Source organism: Balearica regulorum, chromosome 8 (assembly GCF_011004875.1).
Source record: "Balearica regulorum gibbericeps isolate bBalReg1 chromosome 8, bBalReg1.pri, whole genome shotgun sequence".
Lineage (NCBI taxonomy): Eukaryota > Metazoa > Chordata > Aves > Gruiformes > Gruidae > Balearica > Balearica regulorum.
This window is the reverse complement of record NC_046191.1, coordinates 14,958,191-14,985,228: the sequence shown is the minus strand read 5'-3', so window position 1 is coordinate 14,985,228 and position 27,038 is coordinate 14,958,191. Positions and strand designations below refer to the sequence as shown.

The following is a 27,038-nucleotide window of genomic DNA, read 5'->3' as shown; positions in this document are numbered from 1 at the left end:
GCAGCCTGCTCTTTTCTATCTGCAGGTAATTTTGTGGAGCGAGAGGAGCGTGCTGGCTTTCCACAGCCACTGTGGTTCTGCAGGGCAGGCTGGATGCTCCTGCAGCAAAGAAGTCCTCTCACCTCTTTCTTCTCCCAATTCCTTCTCCCACTGCTGTACATTTTTCTTGCTCTGTTGCACATCTTTTACTTTGTTTATGGTATCACTGTACTTTCTTATCAGTATTGTAAAGGGTTCAAATGGTGATGGTCATCATGTATCCAGACCTGAATGAATGTAAATCAGAATATCCATTTTCCTTACCTTATCCTCTTTTAAGATCTGTGAAACTACAGGCTGCTGTTAGAGTAACAACGTTTGTTATAACACAAAATGAAAAGATTCCTAACAACTGTAGTAGGACCATCCCATGCTTCTACCTGTAAACTTTACTGTTCCTCACAGTGTGAGGAATGTGAAGGGCAGTCTCAGCTAAAGACAAACAACTATCACTAGGACAAAGTCCAATTTTAGGACTGAGGGTCTGTCCCTCTTCCAAATTCACAGTTTTTCATCCACCTCTGTATTTATACAAAAAAGTCCAATTGCCTGAACAAGCTGAGCTGCTAAAATAAGAAGAAGAGATAAAGAGATGGTCTCTAGATCATCATGTTGCCATTTTGAAAGTCATTTATGGATTTTGGCAGACAAAATACACAGGGAAAAAGCATAATTGAGGATTGAAGTCTGATGAAGTGTTTTCATTTGGTTCTGTGTGATTCAAAGAGCTTTCCATTCTTGTTCCCTTTCTTCTTTGAAGTGTCAACCCAGTCCAAAATGGCCTCTGGGACTTCAAGGGACTTACAACCGTATGTGACAAGTTCTACATTCAATTAAAAAGATATATTGACATGTGCAATCTCTGCTATGTGTGAAAATGTAGGTTTAACAGTAAATAAGAAAATGTGTTTAGTGTTGTAGGGGATTCTCTTTTTCTATCAGCTGCTGGGGAGATTGAAGAGGACTGTGAAAAGCAGGGAAAGAAAGCAAGACAAACAAATGATTCACGGTGCTCAAAGTCACAAGCAACTATGATGCCATGTTGAAAGTATTCCAGCCAGAACCCTTTCCCTCGCCTTATTCTCCCAGCTGCATTTTCTCTTGTGAAGGAGTAGTTTACTCTACAAGTTATCAGAAAAGCAAACAAACAAGGAAGTTTACACAAAAATCAAGGGGAGTGGAATGATAGGACAATGACAGAAAACAACAAAAGCAAGGAAATACACAGATAAATGTCAAATACACCCTCTGGACCCTTCCATTTGTTTTACAACAGCTAATTTAAAAGATTCCTCCTTCCTTACTTTCAGGATGCCTCCCGCTGTGTCAAGGTTTGAAGGCATTCCATACTATTTACTCTTAGTACCTGGTGTGGATTTCACCAGCGCTAATGGATGCGTATTTCGGGTGAGAGAAGACCCTCTTCACAAAACTATTGTGGGAAGAGCAGGATATGTCTGTGGTAGGGAAGCCAGTATGTTGACCTGATGCAAAATTCTATGATCCTGTTTTTAAGATGCAATTTTACTGCAAAATTCCTGCACAGAGCTGGATAGTATACTTCATGTTTTTCTGCTTAAGCTCCCCATCTCCATAACAGCAAGATAATATATTTGCTTGTTCTTTTTGGGTGAGATTTTCAATATCACTGAGAATTAGCTTGAAACAGAGGTTAAAATCTCCCTGGATTTCAGCAGGATGTTATTATTTGTATGCTTTCATTTGTATGCTTGGGTTTTCCCCAACTGTCTGTCTAGATCATAAGCGCTTTGGGTCAGAGACTGTATTTCAGTGTACGTGTTAACCACAATTCACAGAGCGGAGCTCTGATTTTGGATGGGCCCTCCAAATGCCAATAACAGTAATTGAGTGAGGAGTGTGGGCTACTGCCTTTCAGTCAAGAACATGGGGTACTTGGTTGGGTTGAATCTGAATCAAATTCAGATAAGTTCAGCCCTGGATTCTTTTATTTGTTTCAGACAGGAACCCACAGGCAAGCATTGACTAGGCATAATCCTCTACTCTTTTCTGAACAGAAGTGTGGAAAATGGGAACAGCTTTGTGCATGAAGAAAATTAATGGCTTTGGGATGTTATTTTCAAATTGTTGTAAAGTTTGTCATAACAACACTTCTTTTATAATTTCTTTGATAGCACAGAAATATTACTTTTCTTCTTTAGTGAAAGGTCACACAACTATATACGGTCTCTTAAAATCAGTGAATGCATAATGGCTTCTGCTGTTTTAACAGGAATCATTAAACAAATTCATCAATCAATGAAGCACACCAATGCATTACTTTAATTATCATTTCTGTTCAGATGGTTGGTTTATGTAATGTAATTGTTTACTATGTCTGAGTATTACACTAGAAAAGCTTGGCTGGATCTTCATTTCAAAATCTATTCTAATTTCTTAAGCGTTTTTATGAAATTAACAAACAATAGTCTATGGAGTAGACTGAAGAAATTCAGTTAATGGAAAAATACACCACCCTCCGCTCCCCTTTTGGCATTTGTTATGAGATGATTTTAAACATTCCTGTCATTCTGTGTGTTTTCTTAGAGGTGAATGCTATCCTTAGATTTGTCAGCTAAACCTCTATAACAGATTTTAGGCATTACAAAGCATTACATGTCGTTAGGTAGACTGAATTTATGAGTTGTGCAGTTGGCTTCAACAGTGCCATACTTAAGATATTAGACATGACCAAACAGAAAATGATAGACATTAATAGCATGAGGAACACTGACATTTTTCTTTGAAATACAAGGAATAATGGCTTAATATGAAATATTATAAAATTCATTTTCTTGAAATAATATTTTTCCTAGCAGAGTGGTACAGAATAGCTAAATGTTTAACAATCATGATTTATGCTTCTTGCAAAATCAAGGGTTTATCTCAGAAATAATGAGATTAAAACCCCTTCAACAACTATAATTTAGATTCTTATTTATTTCTTGTGTTTTTGGCTTTTGGGGTTTGTGTTTTCACTGAGAAATGAAACTCCTATAATCTGATAACCTTAGGCACTGGGATTTTCAGAATAAAATAAAACTAAGAATATCATAAAGTCCCTGTGATGGGATTTACAAGAGCCCAATGGCCTGGATGAAGTTAACTCAAGCAGCAAATTAGGGCCCTGCTCAGGGTATTGAACAGCAGGAAGTGAGGATATTCCTTGGCCAAACAGACTTCAAGAGATCTGAGTTGAAGACCAGGATTTCAGGGGAGCGTAAAGGGGAACTCTGGGCTGGACGAGGGAGAGTGAGAAAGGCTGTACACGTACCGAGTGGAAAAAGGACTGTATTACATGAGCAGATCACCTGGCTGAGAATGAGCTTTGCATTTATCCCTGAAGACTGTATCAGCGCAAGTCTTTTGTATCCCTGTAGTCTTTCAAATTGGCTACAGTAGGGCATTTGTGATTTACAGGCCTTCAAAACTGAATGACTGGGAAATAATCTGTGATTTTTCTCACCACATATTTTACAATCTAGATATTCCTCTCATGTCCAGGCATGAGAATGCATATTTCTGTCCCATGCTTTTTTGAATAAAGAGTAAAAGGTCTTTCGTTTATTCATATTACATACAAGATGTTTAAATCAGATATGCTATCTAAGTTTCTCATTAATGTTAACATGAACTACATGTATATATCAGATGCAGGTCCCCTGAAGTGCCTATCTCCCAATATGCTGTACAATCCATTGTGGAATCTGAAGCTCATAAGTAGGTAATAGGACCATCATATGAGCTTTGCTTATTTACAGCTGTTATTAAAGTAATTCAAAAGCAGGACTGAGGACAAGAAGAATATATTAAACCATATTGCTTTATAAATGAAAAAAGGCTGCTGTACAAGATGACCAGAACAATAAAATGTCATGTTTAATTCACCTCAGGGTTAGCTCTACCAAAGTCAGTGGAGTTTCATCACAAATTAGTATGGCTTATTGTGTTGAAATTCTGTGGATCTTGCAGCTTCAGGAATGAATATTATAGTATTTAAAGAGTCAGATTTTAAAATCATAGGCGATATTTTAGAAATGGGACACAGAAAATTATTGGAAAAGTTTTTAGAAAAAGTAAATTGTTAAGATGTTACAACTATTGTACCCAGATATCCTTGGTGTAATCTGCAAGTTAAATTATTTATGGTTTCTATATCCTTTGCATAGTGTGACATTTCAAAGAAAGGTTTAATTTTGTTAAAACCCCCCTCAATAATAATTCAGCAATGTTAGTAATGCATTTTTCCCCGGGTTTTAAAAATTTCCACTGTTCCACACATGTAATGTTTTCTCCTATTAGTAGCATGTAGCTTCATGGATTGAACAGTACTATTGTAGTCTCTAAAGGCTAGAATTTGTATTAAAGAACAACCATTAGCACAAGCTGGTACATAAGCTGTCCCTCTTGAACCTCAGCAGGTCTTATGATCTAGCAGTATGTTGAACTTCTCTACTTTCTTCTCATTGCTGGAGTATAACTTTTGTGCTGGTCTGGATCAGAATCTAGCTGAGATGCCCAGACACATGATAGTAGGAAAAGCAGAAAACTGACATTCTGCCATACTAACAGGCTTCTGTTCCAGGATGTGAATGACCGGTATTATACAACTTCTTTGTCTACTTGAAACTTGTGAAGCGCTGCAAAGGAGTTCTTACCATTTTTACTCATTTGTCGAAATCTGTAATCAAAATCACAATCAGCTGCTGAAGTGCTCCATATAATCTTATTTCAGAAACATGCTCGCATTAATTGTATTTTGTTAGCATTATGAAAGGAATTTTTCAGTAGATACCAGATTGTATATATCAAGGTACCTGGGACCAAAATAAAATAACGCACCGCTTGAGCCCTAATGCTTCAGGGAAGGGGAGTTTTTTGTAGATTTAATTACGCCTGGGTTTGCATTAATCTAAATTACTGTTCCACAACAACTTTCTCTGAGAAGTATCTAGATACATTTGGGCCTCCAGAAAAATACCTGGCATCAATCCAGTTCTCTTTTGTCTTGATTTAAGATTGTATGGTATGTCTCTCAGCAACAGCACAGACCTCTTTTTCTTGTAGGGACTACTCCAGTGAGTGGTTTTGGGAGGGATATGTTTGTAAGACAGAGGGATTTCAAAGTTCTTAATGAAACACACCACAAAGCCATCTTATGAAAGATGATGTTACAAAACAAATGAGAACAAAAGTTGTACAAATAGGAGAGAACATTGTCGGTATTGCATTTTCAACTGACATTTTTGGTTATAAATCATTTACTGACATCAAATATCAACAGAATCCATTCATAGATCCAATTTAGAAAGATACAAAATGGTTGGGAGTTGAAAAGAGCTGAAAATTCATTGCAACTAGCATGAACACATTTATTCATATAATTTGACTGTCTTCAAATTAAACAGTTCACTGTTTATCCTTGATCTTTATACCAGTTTCATTAGCAGAGATGGGTTTGGCTACAGAAAAATGTGACCTTGTATCATAAATTATCTACCTGGCTTTATGTGCAGCAGTTGCAATGAGATTTTAGTTAGTCATTTTGTTTTGTTGTTTGGGGTTTTCTTGTTATTGTTGTTGGTGTAGTTTGTTGTTTCTTTTTTTGTTTGTTTGGTTGGTTTGGTTTGGTTTGGGTTTTTTTTAATATGGTCATTTATTGAACACTGTGAATGTGCTCAGCTCTGTACTTAACACTGATGAAGGCTGCCCCACGGGATTTCTGTTCTTAGATAGTGCAGTTCAGGCACACAGAATTTAGCCTGCTGATTTACCATGTCAGAACAGATTTTCCCTCTTCCTTTGCCCTGTCAGACTGTAGTTCTTTGTTATCTGGTAGAGGCAGCTTCTCTTCTCAATGAACCAGTCAGCGACATCACCATCCTCTGCAATGTTTCCACAGCTCATTGTACAGTCTAACACCAAACCAAAGTGGGGAGAGGAGTACACATTATTCTATTATAATATATATTTTACCCATAATTATGGTTCCATCTAAATAAATAGCCATGATCCTGGAGAAGAAAATGAGAGTATGGCTGATCCTTGGGGAGTGCATGACTGAAGGAAGACTATGCCCCCGGAATAGCGAGGTCTATATGGCTCTCATACTGGTACTGGTATCACAGCCAAGGACCTACCTTTGGGGGAGGTTCTTCGCACTGTTTTCAAAACAGGTCCATGCCCTAAGGGCAAAGCCTGCTCTCCAGATGGAAAATAGTGAGTTAACAGGGCTTCAAGTACAGACCAAACAGCCAAATGTCTTCACCAAAGCTACCCTGATTTATTTATTTTTACAAGGTTTTGATTCATTTTGTTTGAGTGAAATGGCTGCTATTTCTGCCTTCGCTCAGTTTGAACATGTTTTAATAGAGGATTAGTCTCCTCAGGCAGGTGCAAGGAAAGTGCTTACAGGATACGACAGTGAAAAGAACCGGCCGGTAGGGAAAAAACCTCACCATGTTGTGGTATAATGAGCCCATTTAAACAGAAGTGAATGTTTGACATTTACATTTCCCTGTCTCCTGTACAAGGCCAGAACAATGTTCTGAAAATATAAAAGTGGTGGAAAATATTTTGCTTAAAAAAAAAAATTCCCTTTAATTTATTAAGCCTCCAGCCCTGACAGCTTGTCATGGGAAAAACTGGGTGCGCTCCATCCCTAGGGATAACTCTGTTCTCAGTTGTTCCACAGATCAGCTCTGGTGTCACTTCAGAGAAAAGACACCTGCTCCTTTTTCAGCCAGTGGTGACACAATCAGCAGTATTTAAAAATTAACAAAAAAATAAAAGGAAGAAAAAAGTGAAAGTAAAATTGATGAAAATTAGAGGCTGGGGATAGGAGAATTACAAGAGAGGGAAAAAAATTAATAAAGCCCATGTTATTTACTCTAACTTTCTAAAGCCATGACTAATGCATAATTTAAATATGTTTAATTAATTAATCCAGTAAATGGATACCTAGCAATTTCAAGGAGCTAGCAAATAAGCTAAAATAGATTACATTATCAGAACAGGCAGAGAGCATGCCCAATAATATCAGAGCTAATTTGTCTGTTAAATAACACATCATTGTTCCACTTCAAATTCCTCCTTAAAACCTCTTTGCTCTGTTGCACCTGTGAATGGTAAGGCTTACGGTTTGCAAAGAATACTGCTTATTATGTTGGCGAATTTCATTTCATTGTCTTCTGTTCTGTACTATTTCTGCTATCTTGCACTTACATATAGCACAGGAATTTTTCCAATCTGTTTAGAAAGAGTTTAGCGCAGAGGGCTTCTAGTAAGAACAAGGGCTTGTAGACAGCGCAATAATACTACTAATAAATTAATAACAGGAATGTCATTGAGTAGGTCATACTTTGGTTTAATTCTTGAAAGTCACAGTCTTAATTAAAGGTACATTTTCTAGTTAGTTTTCTAAGAAAAGTAAAGCATAAGAGAGACTTTTCGTCTCTGTGATAAATATGATCTGTAATATTTTGCCTTGTCTTAACTTTTTTTAGGAAATGAATGAATACATAAAAAAGAAAGAACAACAATGAAAATTAAAGAGTTGACATCTTTATGAACAAAACTATTTAGATGGAACAAAAGCTGGTCTGGGTGTCTGCCAAAACACATATCCAATGTGGACCCCTTTAGACTCAGCTGAGCTTGGTTCTGATGATGGAGAGAGACACGGGGCAAAAAAGGAAGGGATGCAGCCATAGCAATACAGTTAAGCGATGTAGGCACTTGTACAGGAACCGATTGTGTCGTGGTGAGAACTGTAGTGATTGAGAGTGAAAGTGAGAAAGTCTGCATTGGGATGCTTTTTGACCTGCTTATGAACCAAAATGCAGTAAATGAATAACAAAATTACAAAGGAAAGATACATGTCAAAAACCAGCGGAAGGTAGGAAAACAGTGAAGACTTCACAAAGAAATCTGATCCCATCTGCCTCTCTCCCAGAAAGATTAAGATAAATTCAGAAATGAATTTTATCCTTCTATAAAGTCTTAAACCTTCTTAATATATCCCAGAACCAATCTTGGCTTAAATTCAAAAGGCCAATGTGTATTTTTCAATTGCTGACATCTGAATACCTCATTAGTATGTTGAAATTGTCACTCAAATGGCTGTTTTATTTGCCTAAGTGCTGATTTAATAGACCAAATGCAAGATTTGGCAGTATTGTTAAGGCACCCATGTTTGAAAATTGAGTGCTGACTTTGAATTATATGTGACTATATATTATATGTGCCACTGTTCAGTGAAAACAAGCCTTCTATCTATCCATCATGGCAATTCTAACATCAAAACCTGAGGTACTGTACACAATCAGCCCATCAGATGCTACACTGCATGCTGGTTTTGTGTTTGGGGTTTGGCTGGTTGGGTTTTTTAGCTCATTTTACAGGAAAGCACCACACATCATTGCTTCAATTTTAACTATTCCTTTATAATTAAGACTTCATTTCTTGAGTATGATAGCTGATGTGAGTTTGAAGGAAAAAGGCCCAAGAACAGCCCTGTAGTTAGCAGAAATGGTGAGACCAGAAGCTTAAAAGGTCCAGAAAGGATGAACAAAGGAAGGAAGAATTAAGGGTACCCTGAATGGCCCCCTTGCACATGACAAATGGATGATGTCTAATGAAAAGCTGCTTGATAGCTGCCTTCCTCTGAATTCTGCATATAGGAAACTGTACAAAAGGCAGATTTTTAGGTGAAAATCTGTCTCTTAAGCATTGAATATGGAACTGACCAGTCTGGGATTTTCAGCTAGGCTGTGTCATTAAATAGTGAAAGATAGGCTGCAAATGAAAAAAAACCCCACAAAACAAAACCAGAGAACAAACCACCACAGCAACAAAACCAACAAAAACTGCAAGACCTTTCTCTGATAAGAAACTCGTCCGATATTACTGGATAAAGTTATTTGAAATTACAGATGAATTTGAATGTGTAATGTCCCTTTAAAGTGAAAGTTAAGGCATATGGTTAATAAATGGTTTATCCTTGTAAGAGTTTTATTATAGCATGGGACAGCTTTGTGGAACAGGAGCCTCCTTCTCCATAGCTTTTCTATTATGAACTGAAAGCATACATAAAAGGTGCTACATTTGCAAAATATTATTATTCAAACCTATCAATGCTAAAATTCCTTTTTAGCTAATCTGCCCTCACAGCTTGAAACACGCTGGCAGTTCTTGAAGTACTGATGCTTCATCCAGACAAGCTCTGGCAGAATTCCAACAATGATTCTGACCCTTAAAAGGCCTGGGACTTCAGTTCAGGCCGGTCAATCACACTGAACCGTGACAGATCTGTGGGGTGAGCAAATACCATGAAGGGGCTATGATGCTGTCCCTCACACTCATTTTAACTTGCTCCTCTGAAAAGTCTTGGATCAGGTTTACAAGGCAATATCACTATTTATTTAAGAAAAAGAAAAAAAAAAAGGTATGGTTTGTTATTGCATAAGGATTCATGATGCTAAAGTGCCTTCAAAAAGTGCACATATATTTGTCCACATGAACCACGATCACAGTGGGATGTGCAAACAGATATTTGAGTGTCCAAGTGTGTGCATGCAAAATCAGAAGGAATATTTGAAAATAGACATGTTCTTCAGTGAGACATTTTTATTTTTTAAATTGATAGTGCCTATTACATGCAAACTGTTTTGCATTTTTACAGTTAGCAAATGTCAATAAATCCATGGCATGTAAAAGGGCACTGCTACTATGGCAGTTATTTGAATTCTATACTTTGTCAAATATATGTACCTCTTAATTCAATAATCTTTAAAAGCAATACTCATTGTGGTTTACAGTATGACACCTGACCTTTTGTTAATGTCAAATACCATTTTACTTTAGCATGGAAAATTATAATATTTCTATAAATATAATCATTATTCTTGGAAAAGATGTATTAAAGAAATAGAATAGCTGATCAGCTAATCAATTATTTCACATGACAATGGTTTTATGTATTCTTGTTGACATTTCTATGAGTACCCTAAACAGGCCCACAGTATAAAAGAAAACAGCAACTGGAAGTCAAAATTCTGCCTGTAATACTGGCCTGTTAGCTGAGAGTAGATAAAAAACAAAATTCTGTTGTTCTGATTGGCAAGAAGAATGTAGCATTAAGTTGTTTTTCCAGCCAAGCTAGATAAAATCTCTGGCAATGGTTGTACAATATGTGGTTTGGAACTTTTCTTAAAGGTAGCTAAGTTAAGTACAATTTACAAAATACCTATTTAGTTGTGATAGATATCTCCAGTTCTGCCTTAAGAGCAAGCTAGCAGCCGGGGAGATAAAGAATTCAGTTCCACATCATGAGAAGATAGATAATTTTTTGCTGCACTAAGCAAATATCCTTGCCACTGAATGAAACATATCAGTTAAGCTTGAACCAGCTGCTTGACCAGTGTATTCATGTATATTATCTATCAATATATGCTTTTCTTTTCACGTTGACAGGATAAATCTCACTGATTCATGTGGGTATTTGCGTTAGAGGGAGAGTGTGGGTTAAAAAAGGACTCTGAAAATAGGTGTATTTTTTACTTATCTCTATATATGTAAATATAGGAAGAGATGCATTCCTACTGAGCAGCTAGATTGTACTGAGCAATCTTGCACAGAGAAGTGCATTGTCCTTTCTGTTGGGGTAGACCAAGGCAGAATTTTGCACTGTGGAAGAAAAGCAATGTACCTTCTTTTTGTTTATGATGTGCCTCCAATGGTGCTGCGTGTGCCAGAAAATTATTCTTTAAATAGCAACCTTCTTCACCTTCCATACTTGGCATTGACATTGTTTTCTTTATGAGGTAAAGTGTAGAAAGATACAACGCAGTCTTAGCGTGGCTTAGCAAGAGAGTAGTACCAGATTTAGACTTTGTTTATGACATAGTTCTTCTATGAATATGCAAGCAAAAATCAAAAGACTCTCCAGCGTGCAAAAAAGAATTCATTATGAAACCCCACAACAAACCTAATGAGAACTTTAACAATTCCTGATTCAAACATTATATTAGAGGGCAAAAGAGTAGCAGAGATGAATCAGTTGCCTTACTAATGTATGAAATAATGGAGGCATCAGCTGCATTCATGAGTATGGAGAACATGAGATTATTTTGGGATATTTATATGGACAATTTAGATTCTCCAGCTTTCTGCATGTTATTTATCAGGAGAAAGATGGGTTAAAAACTGGGAGTCAGAACATGGCTATTTGAAAGGGCCTTTCACCTCCAGAAGTCTCTTCACTAAAGATAATAGAAGTCTCAGCCACCTAGACAGTAATTTTAAAAAATGAACCACCGTCTAGAGAAGAAGTAGTTTGCCAGAGACAGCATTTTACTACTGCTGTTACAGACTTTGCTAAATCTGGCCTGGACATTTTGCCCCTAGACGTTCAGTAATTGAAATGACCAATAGAGGCTATGGCCATAGCTTCGAAAAAAGCTGTGTTGCCTGCTTGTAATTCATTGCTGGTTGCTTAGCTTTCCTTAAAAGTCAACTCCTCATTTACAGTTGATATAAGTCTTTCTGTAAAGGCTGGAGAAAAGGTAATGTGACTTATGAACCTGCTTTTCAGGACACAGGCAAAAGTCGTCTTCAAGATCTTACTGAACTGGTTGGTGCTGTTTTCCATCACGGGAAGCATCTACCCCAGAGCTCTGACAGAGGAAGGAGGTCATGTGAGTGCTTTTCAATCCATTTCAGACAAAATGAGCTGGGTTAGCTCATACTCACCTTCAACAGTCCATTAAGCTTTCCCAGTTCGTTTTTCCTGCAATGCAGAGGAATGTGTACACAAACTGCTCCACAAGCAGAGATGGGAGGATGGCAACTTCTGGCAGAGGGAAGTGACAGACCACTGGGGGAAGAGCCATTTGCCATTGCTTGCTCAGGAATGCTTTTCCATGAGCTCTAAGTCAAAGCAGACAGAGCACTACCTTTTATGCAAGGCAAACTAAAATCTATCCCAATAAGGCTCCTTGAGATGATTTTGTAAAGCCTGGCCCTCAGTGGAGAGTCCTTCACAAAAAATCAACAGTTAAGTGACGACCATTTTAAACAAGAGTTGATCACGGAAAACCTTTTAACTTTAAAAACAAAAAGTGAATGTGTAATTCAAATCTTACTTGCACCTTAATATATGGATATGAAAGCAGGAAATCTACCAGATTTACTGACAGATATCTTTGGAAGCAAATGCCTTTGAAAAAAACTAGGTATTTAATTACAATAAATTAATTAATGTAAATAAATAACAAATGCCAGGATTCACTGGAAAATTCAACAAAATCACTGACATTCTTTAGGAAAATGCATGGAAATATCTGAGAACTATGAGTCTAACCACTGAACACTTTCAAAGACTGAAAGACAACAGGGAATAAGAAAAACACAGAGAGCACTCTGGATAGATGACAAAGAGCCTTGTACGTCCTTGACCACAGCCTAACAAACCAATGGTGTTTGATGACACAAGAGAGGCTTCAGAGTCTTTGGACAGAACCATACACAAGCATTTAATTTCAAAATCAGGTTGAAAAACATCTGTTACTTCATGAGAATCTTAAACGTTCAGTTTTGTCCAATGGCCACTAAAGCCTGTATTTAACCTTTAACAGATGAATCATTCCATACACTCACAGCTCAAGTAAATTAAGTGCTTTAGCCTTGGGATTTCAGGGCCTATACACCCAATTATGAAAACTCCTCAGGCCCACATATAGTATTTGCTGTCACACATAGTTCTGCTTCCCCACATAATAGCTAGCGTGTGCGGAACCAGATCCTTAGCCAGACATAACAGCTAAGAACAATAAACCTAATGGCAGCATGCAAGGGGCACTAATTTTAAGGTATAGCAACATGTAGTACACGAGGAATCTTGCACATATCATCTTCTCTTTTCAGTTGCAAATTTATCTCTTTTAATGTAAGAGAATGAAGTACGGAAAGAGATAAGGAAGGGAATATGACACTGGAAGCCTAACTGGTTTAGCTTAAAATGCAGCAGCGCCTACTGCTTTGTTGAAGGAATGTAACCTGCTGGTGACAGCAATCATGACTTGACAGAGGATCAATCACAAGAGTTACAAGTGTTTTGCCCTTTTTCTGATATGTGACAGTTTTGGAAAACAGCATCCTAGATAATCCCTTGTGGAACAACTTTTTGGATTATCTCTAGTGACCCTAGTTTTCCTACATAAACATAAATGCGCTTCATATTATTAGCCCCAGTTAGGATAATAGCCTTGGGAACAATGAGATGCAGAATAACTAAGGAGCTTTACTGTGCTTGGCAGTTACAAAAGGCACCTTGAACAAACAGAATAAAACAACAACAACAAAAATGTTTAAAGCTACCTGCAGCTGCACTGTGCAACTCTGGTGGGAACAGTTTTACTGACTGTGAGGAGTTTGATTCACTCCTTGCATTTCTCCTGGTTTTAGCCCGTACAACTTTAATGAAATAGCCAGTTTAGTTTCCTTCCAAAATTCACACTTACATTAGTTTAAAATTGGAATATCACAGCAATGAGCCAGACTCCTTTTATCTGGCCAGTGTTCATCCTGTAACTACATAAGTGGCTCCTGCATTAGCAAAACTTCATGCCCAGTGACTAGACGAAGATTTGAAAGATTAGGACACACAAAGTTTTGAAAGGATTTGCCAGGTGACATTTGCACCTGTGTAACTAGCAAAGGACAAAGTTTAGCCCTTAATATTATTTTATCCTGGCAGCATTTTAATATATCCTGATTTGATTTTGCATCAACTTCCAACTCCTTAACAGTTTTAAATATGGTTGTGACTTACCACTGGGGTCACTGAACAATGAATGTTAGCTAAACATCCAGAGTGTGATATTTGATTACAGTTAAGCTTTTCCAAAAGCCAAGAGGAATCCATAAGGAAAATACTAGAGATGGAAGTTTTAGAGTCTATATGGCTATGAATTTGTATAGCTTATTAACATATATTGTAAGGATATTGATTCCAAAGAATAAATGCACCCACAAAGAGAGACCCAAGATAAAGGCTAATGTGTAAATTGCTTTAAAAACTGTAGTTACTGTAATTACATGGAGCATTTTACAAGCAACTAGGGACTGCTTTGGATAGATGACTGAAATTTAATCAGTATCTGGCACAGATTGCCTTTCTTTCACACCTCACATTTCTGAAGCACTATTCTAGGGAAACCTGCTAGAATTGCGAGCCTTTATTATCGCATTTGATCTCTCTACACAGTTTCCAAAAGACTGAATTTCCCAGATCTCACAGAAGATATGGGTCTGGGTCCTTTTTCTCAGGAGCATGTGTCTTTCTTTTCATTTTCGGGCAAACTTCATTCAGCTGTCCAGGCTCAGATTTGTAATCACATGGAACATTATGTATGAAGTGCAGAAAATGTTGGTTTGTTAATGCTGCCACCTGAGACTACAAGATAAAGCAAGCATGCACAGCCCTTTGTACTCAGAGGACATAAACACTTGTGCTAAACCTTTTATAAAATACAACTTATTTCTTCTTCAGGCTTTATTTTGTTATTTGTATTAGCTGTCAAAGAACTGTCAGTTAAGAAAAGGGAGACCCAAAACATCTATGCCTTTTAAAGCAAGAAGGAAACAGAAAATAATTAGATATGGTAAATGTGAAAATTGATCTATCTGAAGAGTGTGCAGTTTACAAGCAAGAAATCAATCAGTTTACACCAAACAGATTAAAATCATGTATCATTATTTTTAATGGTTCAAGATGTAAAGGTCTGAAAGTCTAAATAGAATTCCTGATGATTACTTTTATTAAAATCCTAAGTATTGGAAGATATACAATGGCTGTCTAGATTGATTACTGTATTATCTGCTTTGTAGAAAAATAATATCCTTGACTTGCTGCTCATTGCTAAAATCCTCATTACTATGCCTAATATACTCTGTCCCTGGAGTAAATTAAAGAATTTCCTTCTTTTGTACTGTAGTTTCCTTAAAGTTGAATTCTTAGAAATACTGGGACTATGCTGTGACATCTGAGTTCTGGAGATCAATTTATAGCTGTTAAAGATCATGAAGAATTGCCCATTAAAACAGTTACTATTTGACAAATAACAACATTTGTGTTTAGCCTGGGTATTTATCAAGCAGACAGAGCACTTATTCCTGATGCCTGAATGAAGGTCTGCATGAACAAACTTATTAATCAGTTAGTGCCTGGTTTTAAACCACCTGTCTTACAACAAACCCAACAAAACCCACAACCAAAACCACCACAGAAACCCCCAACCTTCACTTTTATGTATGTTAAAAATTGCTCTCCTGATTTGATAGCACTGGGAAGTGCCTATGTCAAGGTGTCATAACCATGGGCCATACCACCAACAAACAGTAAAAGCTCTGATATAAAAAAAAATAAATATTCTTTTTCTTGACAAATGCTTACGTATTGTTTTAATCTAAGTCTAGGGATCTGATGGTTTATACATATGTATATTGCATTTAGGCATACAAAAACTCGAGCAGATCATGATTGCATTTCCTCAGATACAGCAATTGTGCCATGTTACTGAAGTCAGTGGGAAAACTGCTGCTGACCTCATTAGCTTTTCAGAGGTTGGAAACTCTGATTCGCAGAACACTTCACTATTTAAAAAGTTCTAAACTAAAAATGATCTTTGAACAATTTTTAATTGTGTGCAAAAAACATTTTTTTAAGCAAAACATTTTGACAAAATGAATATGTTTCATTTTAATTTTGTGTTGAATCATTTCTATATAAAGGTTTGTTCTCAAAACACCAATACGTTACCAGTTTCCCTCCTGGTTTTGTTTCCAAAAAACCCCCATCGGTTAAATTGACACCATTTTGTGGAATTTATCAGCACTGCTGGAACTGCATTCTATGAAAGAAGATGGTTTCATCAAAGCTATTCCAAGCAGCTTAGTTATCGAATCCACAGGGAAAAAAGCAAGCTTTATGTAGGTCCCAGTTACAAAGAGTCTACTGTTTGCTAGTAAGGGATCAGCATATCTAAAATAAAGAAGTATGGATAAGACAGAAGTTTCTAAGGAAAGCTTTGTGGTTCATTGTCCTACTTAATTTCTCTGAGGATTACGTAAGAGTTGTTAAATGATGTGGATTTCTGTTCAAATTGAAGACAGTATATGACTATTTAATTTGTTTACTGTTCAAACTACAACAGGTATAGCATATATTTAAACAGCAAATTATGAATTTGGCCCCTATATTTTATCATCTGTATTTTGCATGCAGTATCAGCTCTGGTTCTTGAGGATAAGTTCAAAATCCAAGCAACTTATTTCAAAGAGGAATGAATAATAGGAATACCACTTTCTTCCATGAATAATTATATCCTGTGTTTATAGAGCATTTATTTTTCAAAGCTATATACAAATATTAACCAAACAATCATCACAACATCCATGTGTGCCAGGTTTTACACATAAAGAAATGAGAAAAAAAAAAAAAAGAGATATAAAATACAGTGCCTAGCACTTTAGTCCTATAACTGGGGTTTCAATCTACTAAAGTAATGCAAATAACAATAATAGTATGGGAGAAACCTTTCAAGTTTGAGTGTCTAACTGGCTTGATTTTCATAGGTTTAGACTTCTGAGCGCTCACAACTCCCTTTGAAGTCGATTGAAAATGTGAGTGTCAGCACACATTAAAATCAGACCACTAATTTAGATGCTTAAACATGAAATTTAAATTCATAAGTTTTAAGTTTGGAAAAATTCACCTAGGTGACTTTTACAAAGGTACCATACAAACCAGTATCAGAACTAGGAGATTCTTGATTTCCAACACCTTGTCTTCACAGAGGTTCTGGCACAGACACTATGGGCTAAATGAATCACTTACACTATGATAGATCCACGCAGCTAAAGTTGGTGTGAGCAGGGACTACTGCACGCTATCACAGTCCAAAGATTTGTATGAGATACTGCAAGAACAAGAGAAATGTCCCTTCCTCCCAGAGCAGCCTAATTGCAAAAATACCCCGTACAACACTGCTTTGGGGAGAGGACTCTGAAGAAGTCCGGTCATTTTACATAAACTCTTCCTCTCACCCACTTGCATGTTACCTCCTACCATGTTACAGAGAAAGCCTTCACAAAACCGACTGGAATAGCTGTGTTATCATCTAGAAAACTCCGATGGTTTAGCTTTCTTTAAACTTCTAAGAAATTATGTATAGGAATATCCAGGAATATCTCAGCTTCAGCGGAGCACGAGGAATTTTTCTTTCTATGTACATAGGACCCAATTCTCATTGTTACTGTGCAGATATTACTGAGAGAAGAGAGAGTATGAGGAGCATCTTGCTCATCAGGTGACAGTCACAGGAGATGGCCACAGTACAGAAAGAGTGTTCCTTGATTCATATAGCTTCCTAGCTTTGATGAAGTGGCCTAAGTTCCCCTTTCATGTTGTGTCATCACCAAGAAGTGATGACTTGGACACACTATGACTCCCTAAAATTGAAATAAGGGTTAGTTCTGGTGAATTCTGTGTAGTGCCAACTCTTTATGTAGGTATGTCTCAGGATGTGTCTTACTTATTAAGTACTGCCACTCAACAGGAGTCAGTTTGTAGTGTAAAATGTCAAACACTGAGAATCCAACATGCATGTCACGCATATTTCATGATGTTTTAATTCGGGCTAGTTCTAGCTTGGTCCTGTGCTCCGAATGCCCACGACTGGTCAAATCCCATCAGAGGCACCCCTGAAACACGTCCTCTAGCTTAGTGATATCCAGAAGGAATGAGGCTATTTTTGGATGTGAGCCAAAGCTCGGTGCTTTGGGAGGATGAGGAGATTTGCTTCAAGAGCGCACTCCTACTTTCTGTGCACCCTCACGGAGATACACCCTCCATGCACTCCCATGTTGGTTCTGTAGCTTGGGACTTCCAAGGCCATCGTACACCAGGAGTTTGCCTACAGCGTAACTTAGTAGGGTGGACACCAGTCAAAAAGCTTGGGCCTGTGAAACAGAGGAGAGGTGGAAGCTGAGAGTTACTGTAATGTAAGCCTCGTTACTACAAAAAGTTTTTTGATCCTTTTAATGATCAGGAACAGATACTACGATATTACTTGTTAAAACCCCATCTGAAAGTCCTGCTCATACCCAACTGACCTTGAAAGAATGAAATAATGGACTAATGTTATAGCTCTACTAAAACTGCATAAAATCCAAACAGTATCATGAATAAGGAAAGTTTACCATGGTTCAGCGTATTTTCTTTCCATTACATTTCGGGAGAGAATGAGGCATATGAACATCAGAAAAGAGTCAGCTTAAATTGTGATGCTTGCAGCTTTAATTATGAGCAACCTCAAGTCTCTGTGTTTACAAAAGAGAGATTACCTACATGTTATTTGAAAACCATTGGGCGTAAGTTTATAGTGGTAACAAGCAAGTCTGATTTTCTTTCATACTTGGGATTTAATAGGTACAGAATGCTGCCCAAGGGAAAAAAAGTGAACAAGTAGTAACTTGATATTTATTCTACACAGACTTGAAGAAAGCTTAAAGAAATACACAATGTCTGAAACATTGACATGTATAACTATTTTAATTGTAATGTTGCTTTTCTTATAGACTTTTCTGCTATGGTACAGGCTGGAATAGTTGCAACACTTTCCAGCCAAAAAAACCCCCCCCCAAACCCAACCCCCCCCCCCCCCCAAAAAAACCCCAAAACCCCAAACCACCCACAAAAAAAACCCAACTCTTTTGAAATGCTTATGTTGGAATCATAAAAACTGCATCAAGTATGTACAGTCTGAAGTTGAGAATATGGTATTATCATTTTGTATAAATGATGCTGTCTTTCCTAGGCCAGATTATTTTGTAAATATGGACTCCTTCCACTTCTGATATTTCTCACCTATCCTGGAGAATAGGACTGAAGAATGCTCAGATGTTTTCAAGTGCAGAGATCCACAGCCCTGTCCTGTTGACTGCGGTGCGTGACCAGGAATACGGTGTACTGAACAAGGCAGTGGTGGAAATCCTAAAGTTGCCTTAGCCCTCCTGCTAACTCCAACAGAAACATTCCAGCAATATAAGCACTGTTACTATTTTTCCTTTTTTGCAGATGGAAGTGGAGGCATAGCGATGTAGGTGGTTTACCCAAGAACATGTGGAAAGTTTGTGGCAGAACCAGTATGTGGAGTGCAAGTTTATCCTTGCTCCTAGCTCATGCTCACTTGCATCTGGATCTCCTCCTGACACTAGACCTTGAAAGCCTGACTCATCACAGGTTCTTTAATATGCTTAAGCTAAAGCCTATATGAAATATACAGGCCATCATTTAAAATCAACTTATCTATTTTTACAGTGGATAATTTTAATTACATTGATATTTATATTCATAGCAAACGTATTTGGTGCCTCAGTTCCTTTTTTTTAACATGAGAATTGTCATTTGTGTTGCATTTTAAGCCAAATTCAATTATAAAAATATTCAGTTGTGTAACTATCAACAGCACGGTATTTCTTCTTATTATGGAGACAAACAAGGAGTACATTGGAAAAAAAAAATCGTGAATCTCATTTCTGATCCTAATGAAGCAAGTAACCCATTATACCAAGGTTAATTTGTTGACTCATGATTTCCACTTATCCAATGATATACTGAATCATATGAACAAACCTCTACATCTAATCAGGTTTTTTTATTGAATCCTGACCTTTTATACACCTTCTTCTTGATTATGAATGACAGTGACCTTTATCTAATTTAAAACACACATACTGATGCAAAAATATGCAAAGTACACATGTAAATTCTGAATTAAGATGAAGATGTGCATAATCTTCCAGGGAGAAATTGCTTTAGAGAGAGATGTTTATATTAGGGCCAATTGAGGGTATGTGGGGAGAAAAAGTGAATTAGCCAGAACTCAGATGGGTTTGGAGGAACAGCTGTGGAGATACTGAAGTCTGTTTAGATTTTCTCAGCTTCTATTTAGAATCCTGAAATGTCAATATAAATATCAATTTTTATTATGCTATTCAGCATTTTACGGCATTCCTGAAATGATCAAAATGCAATAAAGTCAGACAAAATACCTCTTCACCTAATATTTGGCAAACTGTACCTCAGTATTCCACTTGTGTTTCACTCAAAATACATAATATTCATTTTCTACAACACAAAAGCTGGGTCAAATTCACAACATTATAAAAGCTGGCTGGTTCACTTTGCCATTTATCTCATTAAAGAGGAATGGTATGAACATCATGTGGAGATGGTCTTTTTAGTTCAGGATATAATTAGGAACTGCTGTAAATGCTGAAAAATAAATAAACAAATATAAGAGGAGTGACTCCTGGGGAAAAAGAAGTCCTTAACTTTCTTTTTGCGTTTTTCACTAATGGGTCTGCATTGAAATTACTAAAGATGAACCCAGCAACGGGCACAGTCTGAACCGCTGTGTAATCCTATAATCCACTCTTTTCACAAGCCATTCCTTCCTCTGAATTGCTGTGAACCTAAGTTGTAGATCAGTGGCTTTGGTCTAGCCTCTCTCTTAAAAAAATATTTAAAATATACATATATATATATAGAAAATTTGCAAAACTTGCTGTAAAGACTGTCAAAGCAAAAATCTAACAAACGCATTCCTCTGAGAGACTCCAACCAAACAGTACCTGGCATTAGCATGTACTTTCATGATTAACAACAGGGGGTTGTCAGACTGCTATTTCTGAAATAAACAGATTTATCCTGACAGATAATCAGCAGTTTGCACTACCTAATACATGTTATCATCTGCCACTGACATCACTACATTAAAAGCACACTTACTATAATCTTTTGTAGGAAATTAAACAGGTTTTATGATATACTTTTGGTGGATTTTTGGGGGTGATAGAAGGAAGCCTGAGGGAGAAACTGGAACGTTAGAGAGAAGACACGTTGCAAACAAGACAGGCAAGATCCCCAGAAATGCCATGCTGTGTTCAGTTTTTCACAATCTATTAGTGTAATTCCTAAATAAATTAAAACCAAATGTTCTGACTGTAAACCGTGTCTCATACTTTTAAGCAGCCTTTTATAATGTCCTTGGCTGTCCCTCATATTACTTCGATACTCTTCTGTGTCTATCTGTTTGTGCTGCCTGCTCCACATAAAAACTAGCCAGATAACACGCATTTGTGAAACACTTCTGATCTTGCCATTTATAGACATATTTTTGAGGCTGGCTGGTGGACTTTGGGAGACCAATGATATCGAGCATCGCCTGCATCATTTTCTGGCAAGCTCAACATTTATCTTCTTTAACTTTCAGGCATCTCTCTATGGACCATCCCTCCCTCCCTGAAAAAGGAGACACCAGGTTACACACAACTTAAAGGACAGGAAGTGCAGAAGCTGCTGAAATTACGGAAAAGTTTGGTGCAGATCAGTTCTGTGACCTGCAGGAAATGTGGAACAAGGTCACTTACACATGGGGTGCCTGCAGATCTCCCCTTGCAACCTCACTCAGCTGTGATTCTGCAGTGATCGAGTTTGGACTCAACATGGACAATGAAGTTTTAGTAAGAGAAACTGAATATACCTCCCCTAGATCCTCCAAGTAAACCATTCTTGCCTCAGTTGTAAAGGTGATGGGAATTATATACCCTCAGGTTTTCTGGAGCAAATTCTGAATTTTCTTTCTTCTTTAAATTTTAGATTGTCAATTAGCATTATACTAGCACTGTTCTATGAACTCACCTAGCACAGCCAGTGCAAAGACTAGGGAACAGAAATTGCATGGGGGCTGTTACGTGACTTTAACAACTATTGCATCTTCTTCCTCAGAGTGCAGTTTCTAAGTCATAGGCTGTTCTGTAGGGGTAAGTCAGATATCGAAGTCCTGGCTCCAGTGGCCTGTTGTGACTAGCTTTATTTCTCCAGAGATAGAACCTGCATGCCTCTTTCAGTCCCTTGTCTCACATGGGATGCATTTTGTTTCTTTGGCCTTCCTCCTTCATAACTTGGTGGGAAAAGGAGTAAGAATAGTGGCTGGTTACCGAGGGATTAATTTTTATCTATTCACACTCATGCATTTTCACATAACATCCCCCTAAGGTTAAACCGCTCCCCCCCTTCCCAACCAAACCAGCAGAATTAAAACAGTGAGAGGGATGAAGTCCCTTACATGACAAATGTAACCTTTAAATAAATAAGTGGCAGCATCACACAGACTTTAAATACATCTTAATTCCTATGTACTCTTTGTCTCTTATAAAACCTAACCTTTGAGAAATATGTATGTAATGGTTAAGCATCTCTTACTCTCCTTTTTCCCTTTATTCCTCTCCCTGACATTTCAGTCACAGCTGTTAAAACTAATGCAGAATTTTGCCACAGATCTTTTGCCTCAGGTACACTGGACAAAACCTCAGCATCTGATACTCTGTTGTGGAATGGAGAAATAAATGCTAATCTAACCAAGTGATTTCAGAGGGTTTTTATTTTTATTTCTGAAAGTGCTGAATTTCTACTGACCCACATTCTGCATATTTCTTGTACTCAGTGGTGTTTGAGGTTGCTTAGATTTTTGTTTGCATTAGATATTTTGTGTTCAAAGGTCAAATGAGCATTGCTTTTGAGTCAGATGCCTACTGGCTGCATTTCTAATAGTTAATCTTTTCACACTGAGAGAATAAAAAAGTGGGAGACAGTTCAAGCTATCCCAAATAAACAGACAGAAGTAAAGCAACAATCACTTTTCCTGTGTGGACTGCTCTTGCTCATTTCTCCTCAAGAGATAACACTCTCTGACACAACGTCAGATAACCATGTTCAGTGTTTCACAGACTTGCCATTTAAAGATTCATTTCCACTCCACTTATTTTCTTTTTATCTGCCTCTCTTTTGGTGTATTTCATCTGTGAAAATTTTCATGTAGACTCCCCAGAACAGGTATTGGGGAGAGAGGGAAGCAAAAGGGTCCAACTTGACTTAAAAGACCTCTAGAAATTATAAAGGGAGTACAACAGGACAGAAAAATGAAATGTTCTCATGAGAACATTTGTTTGCATAAAATTCTCAACTGTTACTAAAGCTTCAGTGCAGTTCCTGGGGAAGATGGATATATAAAGCCTCGGGTTAATTTCAGTCATTACCAAGCATTTTACATCTGCTGAAGAATTCCAAACATATAAAAGGATGTCAATCGAAACCTTTAGACCAAAATAAATAAATAAGTAAGTAAGGAGCAACTTCAAAGGCTGTCAGTATGCAAGTTACGGATCTGATTCAGCTTTTAACCCCTAGAGGTATAAGCACGCTTTATCTGCAAAAGAAGAGCAAGGTCTGTACTCTGCAATGTTACATGTTAATAATCTACTCTCCGGTACAAGGGAATGATAAAAAAGGAGAATAGGATATAATTGTGTACGTAATTTGATGAGAAGCTGTAGGGAACATATTCTTTCTATGCAATTATAGAAAATACCAATGACAAATCTTTGACCGAGGACTTTGTTGACAATTAGATTTCCCATTCATAGCTGTATATTTTCTGAAAGACTCTACCACTTACTTCTTAGGATTCCCAAATTTTCTTCCTTCTCTAGAATATTTTTAAGGTATAGTTCAGCAAATGTACCTGTTTAGAGCTGAAAACAACTAAGGCCATTAAGAAGTTGGATGGAACTTATTAACAATCTCTATAGCATCCTTTTAAGATGATAATTTATCTTCTTAAGTGTCTTCTGTAAAACCAGCAGAAAAGAGCCTGATGGGAGTAAGAGCCCTGCATTATATACAGCTACAAGGTTTACTGCATCCCATAGATTCTGCTGCAAGGCACACTACAGCGGAGTATCAGGTAACTTATCTTGAAGAGGTGTTTGACTGAGTTAGTATAGCAATGGCAAGTTTGCAGAGGCAGAGGAAGAAACCACACCAACAGAAAAAAGGAACTGGCTGTAGAAGGACACTGACGATCTTGTTTAGAAAACTGTATAGTATAAAGGAGCCTGAAATGAAACACAAAGGCTCACTCCTTTGAGAGTTTACTGAGGCCTCAATAATATAAACACCTGATTTCTTCTCATTTATTTCAGTGTATCAAGGAATTAAACTGAGTTATGTCAGGTACACCTGGTGAGCCTACAGGGAGAATTGAGTACATAATTTGGAAGTAACTGTACGAAATGCTGCTGATGACTCACCAAGGAACACTTTTGTCCCTGTAAGACATTGGTCATTGGGTAAAAGGTGGAAAGGAAGCAGGAAATAACTGTCTGTTGCAACAATATTTTAATCTACTTACAAAAAATCATCCTCGGAAAGGCCTTTTTCTCCGTTTTTCATATCTCCAGTGGTGAGTCATCTAATCTCATCTCTGTATATTGCTAAACTCCACAGGGATCACCTTTACTTCCCAACTTTATCCTGGCCAGAGATTCAGTCAGACAAAAGATTCTTAATGTCTTTCCTTAAGTTCAGCTCTCTTCTCTAAAATCCATGCCCCTCCTCTTTCACAAAATGAAAGAAGTGGTTTTTAGAAATGTTTGGGTTTGTTTTTTCTTTTCTTTTCTTTCTTCTGAGAGAAGCAGGATGCCTGTATCAAATCTCCCTTTTCTATAAATCAAAATTGCTTTGTGTGGAGCAAGTTGCTGAGAAGAATATATTTTTTTTCTCTGTCTGAAAAGGATTCTAAAATTTTACTTTTTAAACTCATAGATCAAAAATACAGGCTTGTTCTCCCTAAGTAACATTAATTTACTCAAAAAACTCTGCGCTTGAAAGAGTTAATAAAAATTCTAATTACAGGATAAAAAAGAAAGGTCAGACTCCACTTACATCATTGTGAAGGGCTTTTATTACACACTGCTATAAAACATATTTCTTTTTTCACTTGCCATCCTCACAGGATAACCTGCATACCAATAGGATCTCCAAAATGCCACGAAGCAAAAGATATTTATCTGCTAAATTCTATGTACAGTAACCTAACAAATGCCAGAGAAAGAAAGATTGCCCTCTGCACAGTAATACTTGTGTCGATGTCTTCTTTATGCTAACAATGACAAGGCTCTCTAGGTTTGTACTGTACTCCAAAATCAGAATGCATTTTTTTTCAAAAAGCAGCCAGTATATCAAAGAGAAAAGATGCACATTTTAGGCACTGAAATACTTAAGATACTGAGCAAGTACTCTTACCTGAAGCATGCTAACTAAAAATATCTAATCCAGAAAGGTAAAATGGAAAATGTATGCCTCAAGTGTACTTGAAGTTAGACAGGATATGTTTGGGAATATCTGTGCCTCTCTCTCTGTCTTGTCTGGTCAACTAAATTCTCATTTTAAACTCTGTATAAAACTTCACAGAACTGTTTGATTAACTTGAGTGTGGTAGATAGTAAATCTATACAAAAGCAGGGCAGCTCCAAGTCTAATCATTGTCATTTCTTAACTCCAGCTGTGCAAGACAACAAACAAGAACTTTACTGTGGGGCAAGTGTAAGTCAGAATAATTCTAATTTTTTCAATATATTACTCTTCAAATCCATTATTTGCAATTTAGCACATCCAAAGTTGTTTTTATAGTTATTTTAATCATTTGCATCCCTAAATTCTGACAAGAAATTCAAAGAAATATACATAAATAAATGCAAGATTTACCGTCTGCTTTCATAAAACCAGTGCGTGCTGTCAGATGCACTAGTTCAATATTTCATGTGATGTATGCTCAAAGTTAGAATGTAACTAATGTAGTAGTGCCTGACTTTCCTTTTCTTGAGGAGTTTTTTTAAGAATCGTATCCAAATAGTTGTTTCTGAGTTGCACTTTGTTTGCAAAGCAAGCACTGCCTGTCCAACCTCTCTAAACAATAGATATTAACAGCGAACGGTGAGGGTTCCATTTCACCACTTCTGCTGGCAATTCTATTAACTATATGTTTATCTTGTGGTCTAAATTTATGACAGGCCCATTTGCAGTGAGGCCTGGAGTTTCCTTGTTTACAACACTGCAAAGTAAAAGGTGACCTTTTTTATTTTTGTTTAAAACCTTTCAACAGTTTGTTCAGCTCCAAAGATAGCACCTTAACAAGGTCTCAGGCCAGAAAGCTCTCTTGATGCTGTTTTTCTTTGGGGGGGTGCAGAGCACTGCGTTCACTTACGCAAACGTTAGAAAACATTTTTAAAAGAAAATACGAACTTGACTGAAGCTTACGTTTGTAGATTAGAAAGCTGCTGTGCTAAAATCCTACCTGCCATCATGAAAAGGAAAAGAAATCCGGGGGGGGGGGGGGCAGGGGGGGATACATAGCTGGCTATATAAACAGTAAAACAGCCGTTTAAACAGTTGCACCTATACACACAAGTAACAAAAGCATCAGGCACCTGGCGCAATTCTATTAGGACCTAATTCTGACAACAATATGCATCATTATAGTGTGATCTGATAATGAGCAAACACTGGAGGCATTACATGTCTTTAGAAGAATCAGACTTCCTACCTTAGTAAGACTGATAGAAGGTAAGTCTCCCTTTAAAGAAAGTTGTAAGTAAAACCAGGCAGCAGTTGCAGTAAATTGAGTCCTTTCAGTCACTGTATACATGCAGCAGTTCTGCAATAAGGGAAAAATATAATGGGAGGAGCAGCTGTGAACGAGTGACCTCCTGAAGCTGAGTTCTCTTTGTGAATCAAGCACTGGGAGCCAGTGCCTCTGATTTGCATGGATTATCTCCACTTGAACAGATACATTTAAATTAACTGGCACAGGGGCACAGGGATAAAAAAAAAAAAAAAAAAAAAAAAGAAAAAAAAGGAAGAGTAAGTGAGTGAGTGAAGGAGAGAGGGGAGCAGAGGAGAGCGAGGAAGGCGAGAGGAGATCGGGGCGCTTGGCTGGATACGCTGGTTGAGGCAGAGCTGTGTCTCAGAAGAGCTACAGCTCCCTCTTCATGTCACAGTTGTAAGATGAAGAAAG

At 37.4% G+C, this 27,038-nt stretch overlaps 1 protein-coding gene across 1 annotated transcript in view; it reads right to left on the bottom strand.

The window, feature by feature from the left end:
• ADGRL2 (adhesion G protein-coupled receptor L2) overlaps window positions 1-26,763 on the bottom strand; it is a 394,446-nt gene extending 367,683 nt beyond the window's left edge. The window contains exon 1 of the mRNA XM_075759768.1: window positions 26,568-26,763. The gene's annotated coding sequence lies outside the window, so the exon portion shown is untranslated. The remainder of the gene's footprint in view (window positions 1-26,567) is intronic.
• Between the last annotated feature and the right edge of the window lie 275 nt (window positions 26,764-27,038).